Source organism: Rhododendron vialii, chromosome 10a (assembly GCF_030253575.1).
Source record: "Rhododendron vialii isolate Sample 1 chromosome 10a, ASM3025357v1".
NCBI classification, from domain to species: Eukaryota; Viridiplantae; Streptophyta; class Magnoliopsida; order Ericales; family Ericaceae; genus Rhododendron; species Rhododendron vialii.
In genome coordinates, this window is record NC_080566.1 from 19418036 (window position 1) to 19436738 (window position 18703).

Sequence of the window (18703 nt, forward strand, 5' to 3'; positions counted from 1 at the left end):
CAAATTTCCACCCCTTGCGATTCCGTATTTCCACCCCTTGCATTACAGCAAACTCCACACATTCCAACATACACAAACATGCCACAAACACCTCATGGGTCTTAAAGATCAAGACAATAATACAACTTTCACAAGATATGCAATTCTCATACCATAAAATGTTTCATTCGAACCAAGTCTAGAATTCAAACGCTAACATCATACGAAATCACCACATAACATATAAAGAAAGATAGAAATCCTTATCAAAGTGGGTTTTGAACAAAATCCTAAGTCTACCAAGTGGATTAAGCCCTAATCTTCCAAAACAAGCTCCACCCAAGCTTTGGTACAAGATCTAGAGAGGATAAATCCAAAAACACGATAAACAAGTATAGATCAACAAGTGATTGAGAGGAGAGAGTGAAAAACGTGGTAGAGAGCCAAAAAGTTAGAGCAAGAACACAAAACTTACCCTTTGTTCACCAAATGTGAGAATCAAGTGTTCTTGAGATAGAAATATCTTGAATCTTGAATATTTGAGGTAGAAATCAAAGGATTCGAGTAAGATTTGAGTAAAGTAGTCGAGAGAGGGTGTTTCCAGATCTATTTCGTGGATTTTGGATGTGAAAAATGGTAAATGGGGTATTTATAATGGGCTGAAATGCGTGCTGAGTTTTCTGAAAATCAACAGCAGGTATCGGTACTGGGAAAATGCAGTACCGGTATTGGGACCTTCAAAATGTCAAATTGGCCAAGCTCTGGACACTAGGTACCAGTACTGGAAAAATACAGTACCGATACTGGCTGGACAGAAAATTAAAATTTTACCGACGAACATTGAATCGAACCCCACTTGCTACCAACACTTCCAAATATCATTACAACCTCAAAATACGATATTCCACATATTAAACTATTCAAGAAAATAGAACCAAGTCTAGAATTCAAACGCTAACATCATACGAAATCACCACATAACATATAAAGAAAGATAGAAAGGTCTTAGAGCCAAAAATCCATTATGATCATCTAAGATAAAATAATCAGAAAAATAAGATCTTCGCACCAGTTCAAACGGATTGAAAATTGGAACACTAATTTTTAACTACATTTTTTTTACACCATTTATATTTTAAAAAATATAGTTAAAAATTAAGTGTTCCAATTTTCAATCCGTTTGAACCGGTGCGAAAATCCTATTTTTCTGGTCATTTTATCTTCGATGGTCATAATGGATTTTTGGCTCTAAGACCTTTCAATGACACCCTAAGAGAGGCCTGAAACTAAATAAGAAGTCTTCGGGTTGGGGAAAGGGGATAAGCAGGGGTTATTTCGTCCAAATTCCTCTCCTCTACACCCGGATTAAATTTGGGGAACCCAAGAGGAGCCCAAAAATTCTACCGGGAAACCCTGAAACACATAAAAAAGAAAAAGGGGTGAAAACGAAAACCTCTCCAATTTGATTCCCAAACAATGGCAAAACAGTGAGGCCCACCCCATTTACCCCCTCTTATATTCCCTCCCCCCCTAACTGCATCCAAATTGGCCCTTAATATAATTCTCAATATTGGTTGGTTGACAATGTTACGAGTCCCTACCCTTATTCTAAGGTGGTTTATAATCTACATTAATTTCACAACTTTTTGTGTTGTGCTGATCTGAAAATTCGGTTTGTTATTAAAAGATTTTTTTAAAAAGTTAAATTAATTTAAACATTTCACTTAAAGATATAGGTTAAGCGCTAAATAAAATTACATTACAACCCTTAGAGTTATGGAATAAATTCCTTGAATTTTTGACGCTCAAGTGCTAGGTTTTACAAAATGAAATACAAGAGACCAGCCTTCTAATCTACCGATGATTCCCATGTTCCTTCGTCTCCTTGGTTCCAATAACATTTGTGGCTTCAATGGACTCCCTGAAGTTAGCATCGACTCCACTAACATCTGCCGTAAAATACACCACAAGAAAAAGTATTTTTGGTGACAAAAAAGTGATGATAAAATTTAATTTTGTCGCTAAATAAGTATATTGATGATGAAAAAATAAATTTGTCATTAATTTGACCAATTGTGAGGAATTTTTTTTTTGTCGCTGATGAGTATATTGGTGACGAAAATAAATAATTTCGTCGCCAAATTTCCATCTCTAAATGTACTCTTTGACGACGAAATATATTTTTCGTCGCTGAAAGTATAAATATGGTTACCTTTTGGAGATGAAAATAATTACATCTTCAAAGATGATCATATTTGCCATTCAAAAAAAAATCTAATCATGTTTATATTTTTGAGGACGAAAAATGGATTTCGTCACCAAAGAAAGGGACCTTCGGCGACGAAAATTGTATTTCGTTCTCAATTGGTACATTAAGAGACGAAATTTTGCATTTGCAACAATGCTAATTTTTCATCGCAAATTGTCTTTCAGGCATAACTCTTTACTCAGAACTCTGATTGAGATAATTTAAATTGGGTTTGAACAATAATACAAAAGGCTAATACTTTTATGTTTATCAAAATTGCTTATTTTAATGTTTAGAAGTTCAAAATAACAGTTGAAATACATTTTAACATTAAACATTTATGTTATATATATTAGATATTTCAAATATATGCCGAAGAATTTGTGTAGTGCAGTTGGTCGAAGGTTTGCACGCAAGGGCTTGGGTTGCCAAAAGACCTATATTGGGGATGAACAATTTCGTCTCCAACATTGGGTGACCTTTGTCACCTTTAACGAGGACAATTTTCATCGCCAAAAGTTACTATAAGTGACGAAACAAATTTTTCGTCACCAGACGACTTCCGGAGACAACTTATAGGTGACAAACGACTTTTTGTCACCTATACTCTTGGTGACAACAAATATACATTTTGTGACGATTTTAATTCGTCTCTGAACACAAAATTCCTTGTAGTGATGCTAGGAAATGTTGCACCTTGAGCGAAAGACGTCGAGTTAATTTAAGAAACAACATATTAGTCTAAAGTCTAAATGAAACAACCTCATAGGAGCTTCAGTCCAGCCTAAGTTTCTATGATGTGTAGAGTCCATTAATAAAAATATTTTAGAGTCTAGATCCCGTGAAAAGACAAAATTGCCATTAATGAGACAAAGGCTTTGTTTGGCTTATACAAAAAATGTCTTTTTCATTTAAATTGTCTTAAATGAGACAAGGATCTTGTTTGGCTAACACAAAATATGTCTTTTTCATGTTTTTCGATCTTGTTGCACTTTCGTAGGGTACCCTAGGGTTTTAGGCACTTTCATAGGATTTTATGGTGCACTTTCCTATTATATGATTTTAGCGGTTTAGGCACTTTCATAGGGTACCTTAGGGTTTTAGGCACTTTCATATATAGGGTACCCTAAGATTTTAGACACTTTCATAGGGTATCTTAGAGTTTTAGGCATTTTCATATATAGGGTACCCTAGGGTTTTAGGCACTTTCAACGCCAGTCAACCTTGGTCAACGCCAGTCAACCTTGGGAGGGATTTTTTTTGTAAATCTTGGGCAGAGTGTCCTTTAAACTTTACGAGAAAATATTTATGTTCTTATTATAGTTAAAAACCCTTATAGTATGTCTTCCTACTTAATTTACCCAAAACTAACGGCTCAATTCATAGCATGGCTCATGATACCCGGCCACGCTTATCCCATTATCTGTCTAACTTCAAATATAAGCTCCAGTACCGTTTGATCTCATCCACTGTGTACCCATGTACAGGGACGGAATCAGAATTTTATCCTAGCAATGGTGAAATGTATACTAAAAAAATAAAAAGATGTATTACAATATTAATAGTCATCAGCTCCAGAAAAAATTCAAATAACATAATAAAAACTATAGTCAATGATGTTTTTCATTTGCACATGGAGTATGAAAAAAGACTAATTTTAATTTTGAGCATTGATAATGCCACTCCAACAACAACAACAACCGAACCCATATAGTCCCCAATCATTGGGGGTTCGAGCGGGGGAGGATTGGAGACAGACCTAACTTTTGGCAATATGTACAAAGTGGTTGATCTCAGAATAGCACTTAAACAGTAGCTCATCTATACGTGTTTGGCTGCGGAAGCATGCCCCCAAATCAGAACCAAATGGCATCAGAGAAGGGAGGCCTAGAGACCCAATTCAATTTATGTGCACATTACCATAATTCCTTCATTTATAGTTTAGAACATTGGTATGCACAAAGATAATGCCACTCCTCAAATTTATAATATTACTCCTCAGATCCCTATATGAATTTTCCAAATTGATAACCGTACTCTCTTTTGGGAGTGACATTATAAATTTGAAGAGTGGCATTATAATTAAATTCTCTTAATTTTTTAGGTTAAGTTATTTTAGGGTTAGAATTAATGTGGAGTTTTTTTTTTTCTTAATTACACATCATCATTTATATTATTTCACTTTGGCCCATAGAATTTAGTTTTAGAATACTTTTTTGGGTCTCATTTCTTGAAAATAAAAATAGAAGATTTATGACTAGTATATAATAAAAAATAAGGAAAAAAATCTAGCAGTGGCGAGACTATATACGTTGGGGATAAAAAAAAATTCACATAATAATTGCGTTTTCTAAAATTCTTGTCGTGGTGGTCGCCGCCACTAGACCTTCCCGGTCCCATCCTTGCCCATGTATTTCGTTCCCATTTATCACCCCTAACTCACATGTCTAGGACGTGACATGCCAGCCCAAGACAAAGCCCCACCCAAGGCGTATGGTGCTTGGTGGGTTTTCTGGTTTGGGCGATGCGGCAGTACTGTGGTGGTTGTCAGTCAGATGTTGACGGTGGCGGGCGGACAACATGGGTTAAAGATGTACAGTTGTTTAGGGTTAGAGTTTTGGGTTTTCTTTGGACTTGATTTTCATTGTAATATTTGGGCTTTTTGGCCTTTTGGTTTTGTAGGGCTTTGTCCCTTAAGGGTGTTACAGGCTTCATTGTATATTTTGAGCTTTTAGACTTTCAGGTGTTATGGAATTTGTTCCCATTTGGATGTATTCCAACTTTTGGTTGGATTTCTCTTCCTTTTTTCTTTTAATAAAATGTTACTCTTAGCTATAATAATAATAAAAAAAAGGCATAGTACACCCAAATCATAGTACGGCTTATGCCATCTACATAATAAGGAAGAACGATTTTTAAATCTTATGTCTTTCATAAATCCTAACCATTAATTTGTCCCATGAATCCTACGGCTCTCGCTCTCACTCTCTCTCTCTCTCAAACAATGGTAATTACACAATTGCCATTCAATTGCCATTAATCAATTTTTACGTTCAAAATTGAGATATCTCTCCCAACCGCGCGCCCCCCCCCCCCCCCCGAAAAAAAGAAAAAGAAAAAAAAGACCAACCTTTCACATTCTCTGTGTCATTTTTAAATTTTGAACGTTACAAAAAGAGAAATCAGATAAAAGGTTTTCAAATTTCTACCTTGGCTTCTATCATATGGGTACATTTTCATTTATCGGTTAATTGTAACGTCCTCTCATATGGCATGGGATATACACATACACGAAATTCAGTCCATATGAAATGGAGTTAAAAACAACCATTGTATCCAAAAGAATTCGAAAAAGTAGTTCTTTTTTTGATAAAAAACAACCGATGTTTGATACTTCATTTAAATGTGTTTAGAAAGTATTGCGTCGTACCTTCAGGTACGGACATGTACTAGTACCTAATTAACCAAGGTTTATGCCATTTCCAATACTATAGACACCTCATTTGGACCCAGATGAATTTTCTAAATCGTCAGTGTTCCGAATGTCGGCTCGATGACGAAAGCAAAGCCTTAAGAGAGCCAAACAAAGTACTTGTAATCATTCCAGAGCCTAAAGAACCAAATGCACTAGGTCTAGAGACACGCGAGCAGAGTTGGTGCAATTCAGGGTTTGGGAGAGAGTGGCGCCCGACACATTGGAAGTTGTCGCACGCTACTTTTGGCTTTCCAAAGGAAGTACACTGATTTGACAAGGCCTGTCACGTCGTGACAGGTAGCGGACGCCATTTATAGGTGGTACGTGATGGCTCACGAAGAGCTCGTTCGCCTATAATACGTACAGAACAGAGAACACCTGAAAACGGTTCAAAACTTTTTCAAAAGCAATTCTATTTTGCCCATCCTGCACTATTGGATTTTGTTCCGTTCCGCTTAGTCAGGCAGTTAGTCTAGGCAAGGGCAAAGGCGTACACGTGAACATAACAAAATGACTTCATAACCTAGACACACGCAACCCGGCACACCAGAGAAAACCCCAAACAAACTAGACACTCCCCATCAAGACCAAACAAACACCCACAAACCCTAAAAAAGAACATATATAATCCAACCAGACGGACCTGAAAAAGATCAAACCAAAACTGAAAGCAAACAACCACGTCACCCATCCACCCCAAATATGCCACAAGCTAGCCTTGGTATGATATGGGCATGCCCACACGACATGTGTTGCCTTTTGTACACACCGCACGTCACTCATATTGATTAAATGGTCTTTTCAAATGTCTGGATCATGGTGACGTAGACGGTTTAATTGCTATTGACGATGTTGCGACAAGTCCACATCTCCATGAATTTTGTAGCACAATACTCTTACATTGTACAACTTAGACATGACCACAAGGAATTTAGAAACACATGCCAAGAGCCTAAGGGGAGTTTTGCTACCTTCATCACTCGGTGGCCAGTATGTCATAGAACGAGTAGGTAAGGAGGAATGAACAAGGTTTGATATGAAAGTGTTCATAATGTGGTTTTTTTCTTTTGTCGTGAAATGATTTGGACTCGTGTAGGGTAAAGATTGATAGACTGAAAGTTCTATATATCTTGTTTCTATTGGCTGCGTGTTTCATGGTCGTCCTTAGTTAACATAACGATTCGTTTGGTTGAGATCTCACACTGCTTCGCCACAACCTAACCGTTGAATAGATTGAAAACCCCAAGCATAGGGCTAGATCATTGTCAACATAATATCTGGAAAAACCAGGATCGTATCCACAAGGAGCTTCGAATATAGCTAGTTCGGATTGTAGATTTCAGGGTTTGTGGCATTTAGACGGCCAACTTTTGATTTTTCTTTGAAAGGTGGAGATTTCTCTCTCGAAAAGACTAAAAACATATTTGATTAACTAAAAAAGGCAAGTCTAGGGATTATCTTTCCCATGACTTAGGCCGTTATCGATTCTCGAAGATAACTCAAGTGAGAGTCACGACCGCGCGCTCTCACTCAAAAGATTCAACTTTGAATTTTGTTTAAATCAAAAGGTATGGTTTTCCGGAGTAGAGATAAACTCATGTGAACACATTTATCGAAGCCTATGAGTGACAGAGTTCCAAACATGCCGTGTGCCAAGGTTCATTGTCTACAAGGTATCAAAAAGAAGTTAACAACTCTAGTTTAGAATGAAAAATCGCAAGTTTAGTCTATCTTGGAAACCATTCTTTAAGCCCGGGGTTACGAGAATGAATAACAACCAAAATTATTGGGAAAGAAACACCCCAAGAGTTAGCGAAAAGACTACTCACACATACTTAAAGAACAAAGCATGGTAATAAAACGAGACATAAGATTTAATTGTAGATAACGAAAATTACGGAGAATCTAGTCCGTACGAATAACTTTAATAAATGACAATTACCTTAAAGTGTTCTTGAGAGATTACAACTAGAAAAAGCTTGAAAAACTATGCAGTTCCTTAGAAAGCAAGAAAGACTTAAAGCTAAAAAGTAAGATAATGTTATGAGGTGAGAGAGAGAGAGAGAGAGAGAGAGAGAGAGAGCTATTTATACATCTCAGCTCCTCTCTCCAAAATATCCCAAAAATTGTCATAAGTGGCAGTATTCCATAAGTGGAAAGTCAAAAAAGTAACAAAAATCTGCCCGAAAGTCTATGGTATTGATACATACGATAGGGGGCCAGTATCGATACCGAGAAGTTAGGCTTGTGCTAGATCTGCCAAAGAGCTCCTGTATCGATCGATACACCTCTAAGGGTTGTATTGATACATACGTTGTCCTCTGTCCAAAAAAAATAGTTAATAGTATCGATACAACCCTTAAGGCAGTAACGACACAGCATGGCTATCCCTACATCTTCCTTCCAACTCCTCGTTTCTTCACTCTTGGGGCCTCGGTGGTGGTGTTCCATGTGGCCTCGGGTTCTTGGACGCATCCGAAGGTTATCCATGACGTCAAAACATGTCTTATTCTCACGGTTTACCTGAAACACTTACAAAATTACCTTACGTGCAATATCGCATAAAAACGATAACATATAAAAAATGTGCAAACGCAACATATTATAGAGTACTTAAGCACCAAAAATCTACTTTATTTGCTGCTTATCACACACTACTAACAAGCTAAACACAAGCAACCACAAGGCATATTCCTGTGCAAGTCTTTGCCAATATCCCAATGTAATTATGATTGCGTTTCACGCCAAAATTGCCGTAAAACAATCTCTTGATAGAGAGCACTCCAAAAGATTTGAGGGGCCTGGACACTCCATGAAAGAGTATACAGCGTGTGGCATTAGAGCACCAAATCGATCAAGTAAAAAGGGTTTAATAGCCAAGCCAACGGACCCTGATCACAGATTTGATTCTTTTTCAACCACTTTCCAACTTGCCCAAAAGTCATTGATGTATAGATTTCTTTAAAAATATTGTGTGCCTTTTTTTTGTTGTTTGGTTTCATGTGCTGAAATATTGTAGAACAAGTCGGTACTTGCACAAGAATATTCTTTTGGGGACTTTTATTTTTTATTTTTATTTTTATTTTTTGCCAAAGACAGAAATTTAAAAATAAAAATGAACGGTATTCTTAAAATCTCTCTCTCTCTCTCTCTCTCTCTCTCTCTCTCTCTCTCTCTCTCTCTCTCTCTCTCTCTCTCACACACACACACTATATGTATACACACACGTGCATTAGACGCACAAACACATACCTACCCATGATTCTTGGCCGCTAGAAGCATTAGATTCTTGACACCAGAACAAAAAAAAATGCAAACCATTTGTTAAGTACAATATCAGTACAGGGCTTCAATTAATAAAAAATGTAAAAGCTACGTTAGGGGCCGGCACACTAACTTAACATGCATGATGCATCAACGACTAAATTAATGTAATATTCTTTGACTTAGCGAAAACCTAAATTTATATTTATTAGATTAGAATATGTATATTCTTCCTGAAATATAGTAATTAATTAGCTCCACATCGATCTCAGCTACCGTAGGATATTCCAGTGGATTCCTCCTTCCTTTTCGAACTTGAAGGCTTAATTTTCAAACACCAAAAGTGCTTTTCGCTTAATCTAGATCTAGTTTATATGTTTAAAAGTGTACTACTGCTTAGGGTTCACGTGCACCACCCAAATCTTGCAACTCATTTGGTCATATATATATATATATGGTTACCCGTTTCCAATTTTTACTTTCACCTTTGTCTAAAGCATACATGGTTCTCTAGTCAAAGTGGACGTCGTTGTCTCGACCTAAGGCAACGGCTCAAATAGTTTCCACATGATATATCTTTTCAGATCCCATCAGTCTCGTGATGACGCCTTTTACGCACAGTCCTTTTTTTTTTTTTTTCTTCTACTTCCAATTTTTTACTTCGATTCACAATTTTTTTTTGCCTTTCGTTATAAGGGTCCATCTACTTTTTCAATCATTACAAGTATATTAACTTGGGAAATGCTAACCTCCGCCCTTAGGGTATATTTACAAGTATATTGATACTTATGAAAGTGTGTTAATATTCGTGATATATGTATTATTATCCGAACTTGTTTGGAATTATTTTTGTATTATGATCTTCACTAAATGAGCGGAGGTTAGCAAGACCAAATTTCAATTTGAATGTGGCAAAATTAGAATAAGTCAACAATTAGTAGTAATAGAAAAGTTAGAACAAATCAACAATCTAGTAATAAAATTATCATATTTAGTATCCGAAAAACTACAAGTATTTTAAGGTTAATTATTTCATATATGTTAAGGTTAGTCATCCGCCAATGTACTACAAAAGTAGTTTTACCATCTTCAAAAATGAAACATGAAATTCTTGACCATGATTTTTTTAAATATCCTCCCCCTCTATAATAAGAACCACTTTGGGTGAGATTTCCCAAGCCAATTTTTGGCTGATTTGGACAATTTTGCCCCTAAATTGGAAGGCATGTAGTGTTAATCAATTGGGTATTTTTGTCATTTTGCTTTTCCTTAGTCTGGATGCGTGGCTTTATACGTGGCTTTACCAGGGCCAGGAGAGAGAAATTCCCTTCAACTTTACTTTTCCCTTCTCTCTCTCCCACCGATTTACACCCACGCCATTGTTTCTTCATCCTCTCTCTCTCTCGAACGAACGAACGAAATCCTCAACACCATTACGCTGGTGCTCCTTGAGTCAGAGAAGGTCAGGAACATTGAGTTCAAGAGATTTGGCTTTGGCAAGATTATTGTTGTAAAGGAAAAAGCTTCAAATCACTGTAAAGGAAAAAGCTTCAGATCTTTCTTATTCAAGTTAGTCCTAGTAGCTGGAGTTTACCACTTACGGTTGGAAAAGAATTCTTGTGTTTTTGGAGGGAAACACAAAGGAACAAATGCTGTGCTAGCAAGTATTGAAGATGATGTTCGACTTCGTGTTAGTACTTGGGAATTTTTTTTCCAAATTCTATTGAGAACCAAAGATTGTGTAGTTTTTGGAATATCTCAATTAGAGTCCTTTGGACCTCAGTTACATGTGCAGTTTAGGTAGAATGTATTGAGGCTTTCATATGTATAGTTCTTGTATGTGGGTTTAACTCCCCTTTGTTTTTTCGAGGTGGTTGGTTATAAAATGCGCAAAGTTGCCAAAAAAAAAAAAAAGATTATTGTTGTTTCGGCCTCTGTTCTCCTCCTTCACTCCCCGGCCCATAGTGTCACACTCTCGCATACCACACCGTCCACCCCAGCTTCTTATCGAAAGCATTTCACGGCATCAGTGGTCGACGGTTAGTCGGTTAGCAGGGCCACTGCAGTGGGTTCGTTGGTGGAGGAATTGGAAAATCTGTGATGTGAAATAAGGGTTTCAGGGAATATAAGTAATATTTAGGGCTTCTAACTATATTGTTCACGTTTGCATGTGGTATTTGATTTACAGACTAGGGATTTCTAATTATAAAGCTTCTAACTATATTGTTCACGTTTTGCCGTTTAAAAAAAAAACTATATTGTTCATGTTTGCATGCGGTATTTGATTTACAGACTTAGGGTTTCTGATTATTGGCTATTATAATTATTTCAGGAATATTGATTGTTGATTTGATTCAGGCAAGCTTGGCTCCCCGATGTTGTACTCTTTTATTCATTGTGGGCATCCAACAGCTTCAAATGAGTATTGATTTAATGTAGCCCAAGCATGGATTCTTATGGTATAAACCTGTATGTTATATATATTTTTGTGTTGTGTTTGAATTTCGTTCACATTGGTGGGATATTTTGAGTGGGGTATGTAATTTCTAAGACATATTAGTGTAAGGTTGTTTTATTTGAAACAACACTTCTTAGAGCTTCACTAAGAGACTTTTTCAGTCCTCAAAAGCAAGTAGTTGTAGCTTCCTCTTCAGCTTCAATGGAATAGCGTGAAGTGTGTCCTTTGCTTGCATAAAAGTCCTTGAAGAAAATGGACTATCCTTGGGAGCATGGAATTCTACATAGTTTATATCATAGCTAATTAAAATGTGAGTTTCTATATTTTTCTTCACAGAATTTTCAGACAATATACGTGGGAGTGTGAAAGAATAAGGATGACTTGCATAAGAATGAAGAGTGTCTGCCTCAATAAGTTCCACGTGACTCTCGGTTATGCCATCCACTTGGTAATTCTTTCTTTGTTCTCACTAGAAACTGATTACTAGATATAGATTTTTTTTCTTCTAAGATTTGTTAGTAATGTAATGAGTATGTGGAATTAGAACTATGATGTCATGTGCTTATGCCATGGACGAAGAACCAGTAAATGACGAATGTTTATGTATTGTAGTCCATACTCCACATAAACATGTTTTACTCTCACCATTGCGTTATTAATGTAACTAGTGTTTTCAGGCACAGGTCGATGATTTTGTTATTCAATATGATTTCGAGTGACCTTAGTTAGGTGTGAGCTTAGCTAGCGAAAATAAAATTTAACTTCACGCTATATTAACCAGTCGATTATAATACTGATCAAATCCCAAAAACCTAACTGTCTTCACAAAATCCACCTTATAAGTTTGAAATAGGAAAACTTTTATTTTATCCATACAACAAAGCAACATCTAACTAATCAACTCAAAATGAAAGAAGATTGAGGTGATTTCACTTCTACCTAATCAACTCGATATGAAAAGAAGTTTGAGCTAGGTGGCTTCACTTCTATCGTAGCATGGCTTTTAACGTTGCAAGATTGGCCACTTCCACCTGTAAAAATAAAAAATTATTATTTCAGCTCACACATACCATTTCAAGCATCAAGTACTTCAGTAGAAATCGCTGCCATTGCATTTTTGGAGTTGCATCTACTAAAATTGACATTTATATAGGTTATTCGTCAAGAGCGAAAACTAGACCCATTAGTTAGCAAAGAAGCAAAATAATTTGGTACTCTCCCAATTAATTTTTTCCCCAAACAGAGACATAAATAGAGTGTACCAGTGTGCAATTATCAAGGAACTAAAAAGCAAACAACTCATGTGTTGAAGCAAGGGTTTTCCCATCAAGACTAAATGTTGCTGCAATGGTTGACCTTGGAGGAGGCATCAAAGGACAATACTTAGCTGATAAATGTCGCAACGACTTGGCCTCAACCCTGAAATAATCTAAAGATGCGCCTAGAACTCAACATATTCAAAATGAGATGAAAACTGGTAAATATAATACTAAAACCTGTGTGGAAATACCATGATAAAAGGCCACACTTTGCATCTCTCGTTGCTTCAGGTCAAGACCCTGAAGCAATCCCCCAATTCTGTCTAGGCAAGCATTTTGTTCTTGGAGATACCTCTCTCCGTGCTAACCTAAGCGATATCCAATAAGACCTTAGCGGTATGTTTCAATCTTTTAGAATGCCTATTACGAAACCTTCCCAATTGAATACAAACCTACCAATGTTGAAGACTTGCCCAGATCAGAGAGATGGATGTCGAAAGGTAATAGAATTACCACAAATTTCGAAACCTCTAAATTGCTGAAGACTTGACCAGATTAGAGAGATGGATGCCGAAAGGTAATAGAATTACCACATATTTTGAAACCTCTAAATCTACTATGTACCTGTAAAAGGGCGAAAAGGAGCATTAGTGAAACCTCTTAATAGAATTAATTTTCATTTTCCGAATAGACATCAATCATGATCCATCAAACCAATTTTAGCAAATGAATTCAAGAAAAAACAATCTAAAACTGAGAGTTACTTAAGATTCAAAAAGTTGCTCACCCCGTGGAATTGTCTTGTAACAGATTCAAAGTGACACCAATTGCACTTTTTATTCAACTGACCTAGAAAAATAAAAAAAACAAAAACAAAATAGCTCTAAGATTAATTAGATAATGTTGTGGTGGATAATGCCACCCAATTTCTAAGCTAGTAACAATGTTGTGGAGGATAATGCTATGCAAGTGGCGAGACGTGTTTGAGAACAAAATAGTTCTGACATTAATATATACGAAACAAAATTGAGCATTTGTTTCGGGTTCAATTAGGATCGGCTATTTGAATCCATTTTTTCCATTCCCCTCTACAAAGAGCTACATGTTCATAATGAAGCTATATTACCAAATATGCAATCAAATAGAGAACAAAATTACCCAATATGCAATCACATAAAGAAGAAAAGATTACCAAATGTGCAATGAAATGAACTTGTGTAATCATTCGCTGCACTTGCATTTTCACAATCAATTTGGATATTCTCAATTCAATGTTCCTCTATATAAAATCTAGCAAAATTAGGAACCTCAAATTCAATTGCTCCAATTTTGTGCTCGGTGTAATACAGTTCTTTTTAGAGGGATTTACTTCTAACTTGTTGAAACGACCCACCTAAGAAAAGGTACTTACAAAAACCAAAAAAATAATAAGACAAAATCCGCAGCTTGCTAGATGCCTTCTTTCAAACAACTATAAATCCCATGAAAAGCATTTTAAATATGAAAGCATCATTCATTTACCTGAATCTGGACAGAAAGCTATACCTGTAAGATTCTCCTAAAACTATTTCGAATTTTTGGGGCTTACGTGCCCATCCCATGTTTGAAGGATGTCATGGCTCCAAACGGATGCCGTAAACCACCAATTCCAACCGCGCGAAAGCACAATTCACCAGTGTTGTAAACCATCAACTCCTTTTACGATGTTCTCTTTCTATGTCATAACTCTATTGCTATCGTGTTACCAACTGGACTGGTACTTCCAAAATGGAAAAAGACCCCAAAAATCAAAAAGACCACAGGAATTGAATTTTGAAAATTAGCCCAAATAAACCCCAAAAACCAAAAATCAATTTTAGTCATCTATGAAATCTTACCTAAACTCTGCAATTTTGTAGACACTCCAATTTGAACTTATTAATTATCCTTAATTTGTGCCCTTGAGGCTCTCTGATGATGAAACGGAATCAAAATAGGACTCCACTAAAGCTTGAACGATGTTTCTTGGTCTTTTTCAAAACCAAGGTCACCTTTTTCCCGTCACCTTGAGGGTAAAATGGGCACACATTTCAGCGTATAAAATATTTTTGAATGAAACCAATTGGGTTAGAAAGATGACTCAACCAGCTTTTCAACACTTCAAAAAAACACCAAAAACCGAGTTTGGGAGTGACCGTGGTGCCCCGCTGAAGTTGGCAGCCACTCTTGAGCGCTCAGGAGCTCTGACAGCTAATGCATGTTGAGCTTGACCATTAAGCATGGCTTTTTCAGATTTTCAAACCTGCAGTTCAAACCTGCATGTACCAGAGGCCTGCTTGAGCCAGCAAGAATCTCATCATCCCATTTTCCCCCCAAAAATGATTTCTTTTCATTTTTTATTTGATTTTCAAATTAAAATCCTTATTTTGGCTTGCCTATAAATACCCCATGTTCTACCTTTCAAAGGGACATGAAATTTTCCCCGAAAAACTACCCTCTTTTTGCTGTCAAAAATCAGTCTCCAAACCCTCTCAAACTCTTTTCAAAATAATTCTCATTTCCTAAGGGAAATTACTAGTTCTCGAGGAAAATCAAGCAAAAATCCTAAAGAGGAATGGAATCCTAGATTTCATCTTCTTTTACTGTTTTCAATCCATTTCCAAGCAAACAAATCAGTCCAAGAAGCCAAGTTCAAGTCAAACAAAGGTATAAAAGCTCATTTTATACTTAAAGTTTACTATTTTCAAACTTCTAAGGGAGATTAAGGACTCATGCCAGTTCGCCATACTGATTGTGAGCTCATTTAACTTAGTTTAGCAACAAGAGCAAGAGGAACACAAAGAAACAAAACTTTTTCTGGGCACTATGTTCACTCCCGAGCGCTCAGGAGTGCTACTGTCACCAAAATCTTGTTTTGTCACCAAATATTTCATTTCTTGTATTTCAGTAGATACTGGGTGTGCACAGGTCCTTCCAGAGCACAGTTAGGTTTGCTTTTAGTTGCAAGGAATCAAGGTTTAGATGGTTAGGACCGGTTCTTAGCTGTTTAAACTCTTTGTTGAGCACTGGTGTATGTTAGTAGTTTTGTGTTCCTGTTCTAAGTATCATACTACTTCTGTTCTAACCAAGACTTGTAGGATGGTTTAGTAGAGCTCTTAAGCGGTTCCAGTGACTGTAGTTCATTTTATGTCATTTTTCATTTCATATCGTTTCATTATCATATGCTATACACTTGCACTTGCATACACTCCTTATTTGGTATATCGTGGATACCTGCTAACTGCTTCTATGAAACAAAACATTTTTAGTAAAAATCCCACAAATTTTAGTAAAGATCGACATCCCGTCGAACAAGAGGGGTGCCATAAAACCCTTCCCCTCCCCGTAACATGGCTTCCGAACCCAAAACAATCTCTGATTTTCAACTTCAAACCATCATTTTTAATCAAAACGGTTTCTCGGGTGGCAAACCTCAAATACGGGTGGCAATTCCTCAATTTTTCACAAACACTTCTATTTTTCTGGGCCATTTGAAAAGCCTTCGGGGCGGGTAGCCAACAGTGGTGACTCTGCTGGGAATAGCTTAATTAATACTTAGAGTTTATATACATTTGTGAACAATCTTTGCAAAATCTGTCAAAAACAACAACGCTTTATGCTCGTTGAAGAAAAAAAATTGCGATTCTAACTGGATTTCTATCCGGCCGTTCCAACCTGGGGCTTTCTGATTGGTTACTTGTGTATTTTTCTCTAAGTATTAATTAACCAAGTGAGCCAAGCTTGAAAAATGTTTGTGGAATTTTTTAAAACATTTTGTTTCATTGTCTATCTTTTGTATATATATTCTGTTCAACCTCGCTGTTGTTTTCTAGCAATCTTGCCTTACTTGCTGGTGATAGAGAATCCCAAAATACTCGGCAACCCTCGACCATGATGAGTCATCTCAGCTGTTTGAACTAATGTTGGGTGTATGCTCAACAGTGGGAGGCATACCTTGACTCTAGTTCGGAGAGCCCGTTTAAACCAAAACTGGCCTTCATACGTGTGTAGAAAGCAATAGAACCTTCCAAACTAGGACAAGAACTTGCAGGGTAAGATTATGTGATATATTCTGCTTACATGTTTCTGCTTTCTACATCACATCTTGCATATCATCCATGCCTTGTTGTGCCCGTTTAAAAAATAAATAAATTCTTAGACTCGCTCGCGCGGTCTATAAAAGGTTGTCGAGGCCTGATGAAAAGTCGTGCACCCCAGTGTACATTGTCTAAGCTACATGGGTCCTTAGAACAATGAGACTTTGGGAAATCAAAACATACTAAGTCCTTGACTAACGCCTAATCGAAGATTCAACGGAGAATAAGTAATAACAAGGAAACAATGCCATGATGTCACGTCACTTACACCGATTCGGTTAATGGTGCCATGCCACTGACGCTACCCTGATTATGGTATCACGTCGTCTATACTAAGCTATTCCAAGTTCAAAATTGAAATTTTGAATGAGGACTAGTTGAATACTTAGTTCATTTCGACATCTATCGTTCTAAATAAAGGATACATCTTAAAAGAAACTTCGAGGGTCGAGGCAACCTTCAAGAGGCTATAACCATTAGTTCAAGATAGGTCTTTAGGGGGTCGAGACGATAACTTTGGCAATGGTGCATTTCTTTTATTATGCACATTTTTTATAAAACAAGAAAAGGAAAACACATCAGAGTACAATGTAGGGAGGTATTCCCGAGCAGATACATTTAGTTGCCGAACACGTGATATTTGGGAGCACGTGGTAAGAACGACAGGACTTATCGCCGGGCAGTATGGTGAACAGCGATATGGACCAATGATATGGGAAGTCATTGATCCATGCAGTCTGTTCGGCTAAATAAAGGCCAATGACATGAGAAGTCAGTGGTGTAAACTAAACTGTTCGGCAGATAGAGACATTCAGATTACGTTTGGACCAAGTTACATGTGAAGTATCTGGTCTAGGAAGTCTGTTCGGCAACGAGATGGCCGAACAAAAGAAAGAACTTCAGTCAAGTATTGGAGCATAGGGAACATTCTGGAAGAATCCAGAAACAGTGGTATTCCGTTAAGGAATAAGATCCCGAGAATATAGGGTCTGAGAAAGATACCCAATGAGAATGGGATGTTCGGCCAGTAATGGAAAAGAATCCTAAAAGGACTCTTTTCTAATAACTTGATAAAGGAAATGGGAATCCTTGATGTACTGGGTTTCCTATACGAGTTGGGAATCCTATGGAAACAGGGATGCTTGGGCAACAAGCATACGAAAATCTATAAATAAGAGGTAAACCTAGAGGTAAAAGGTACGCAATACATTGCATTCATATGTGACTTTCCTACTGATAATTAGGGTTTGACTGCTAGTACGTGATACTAACTTTGGCATCGGAGGGCCTTTGCCACGAGAGGCAAAGGTGCATTCACCCCCTGTCTATTTTGCAGATTAGGGTTCCGACGACGAATTAGGGTTCCGGTGAAAAGGCACGAATAAGCCGTTGTAATCCAAGGTGATTCGAAGCATCAATTTTTTCATCCCCCTACAATTGGCGCCGTCTGTGGGAAAGTACAATTTTTGAGAAAAATAATCATGATGGAAGAAGATCCAGTTACTTTGTTTAGTCCAAAGGACCAGTTGGGTGGGGGAAGAGATAAATTCCCACCAGGCGCTCCGAGAAAGCCCACTGGTAGACATGACAGGGATAACTCCAGAGAAAAAGGAGATAAAACTGCTACTGGCTCCACGAGAAGGAGTAAGTCTCATCGAAGAGAAGAGTCAGTCACCCGTTCAAGAAGTATACACAATGATAACGATATCCTCGACAAAAAGAGAAGGGAAATCGAGGAGTACGCTCGTTTGATTAAAAAATGAGAGTACGAGATACAGGAATTACAGCGAGTACGAAAGCACCCAGAAGATTCTGGACTCTCTCGTAGGAATTCCCAGAGGGACAGACGAACTCTGGTAATCCATAAGCAGACTCATTCACAGAGAAGATACAAAGCTTCTCCAC

General features: G+C 37.2%; 1 long non-coding RNA gene and 1 other non-coding gene across 3 annotated transcripts; both read right to left on the reverse strand.

Moving 5' to 3' along the window:
• Positions 1–4054: 4054 nt before the first annotated feature.
• On the reverse strand, positions 4055–4163 carry LOC131305842 (small nucleolar RNA snoR100). The gene has a single exon (XR_009193398.1). It is a non-coding gene; the product is annotated as a small nucleolar RNA snoR100 (small nucleolar RNA).
• An 8337-nt stretch (positions 4164–12500) lies between these two features.
• Positions 12501–14570, reverse strand: LOC131304082 (uncharacterized). Of its 2 annotated transcripts, XR_009192300.1 has the most exons (5): positions 14229–14570; positions 13471–13532; positions 13140–13307; positions 12935–13051; positions 12523–12843 (listed from the first exon to the last, which is right to left on the reverse strand). It is a non-coding gene; the product is annotated as an uncharacterized LOC131304082 (long non-coding RNA). The 2 variants fall into 2 exon arrangements; XR_009192299.1 differs by having other exon boundaries at positions 12501–13051.
• Positions 14571–18703: the final 4133 nt, after the last annotated feature.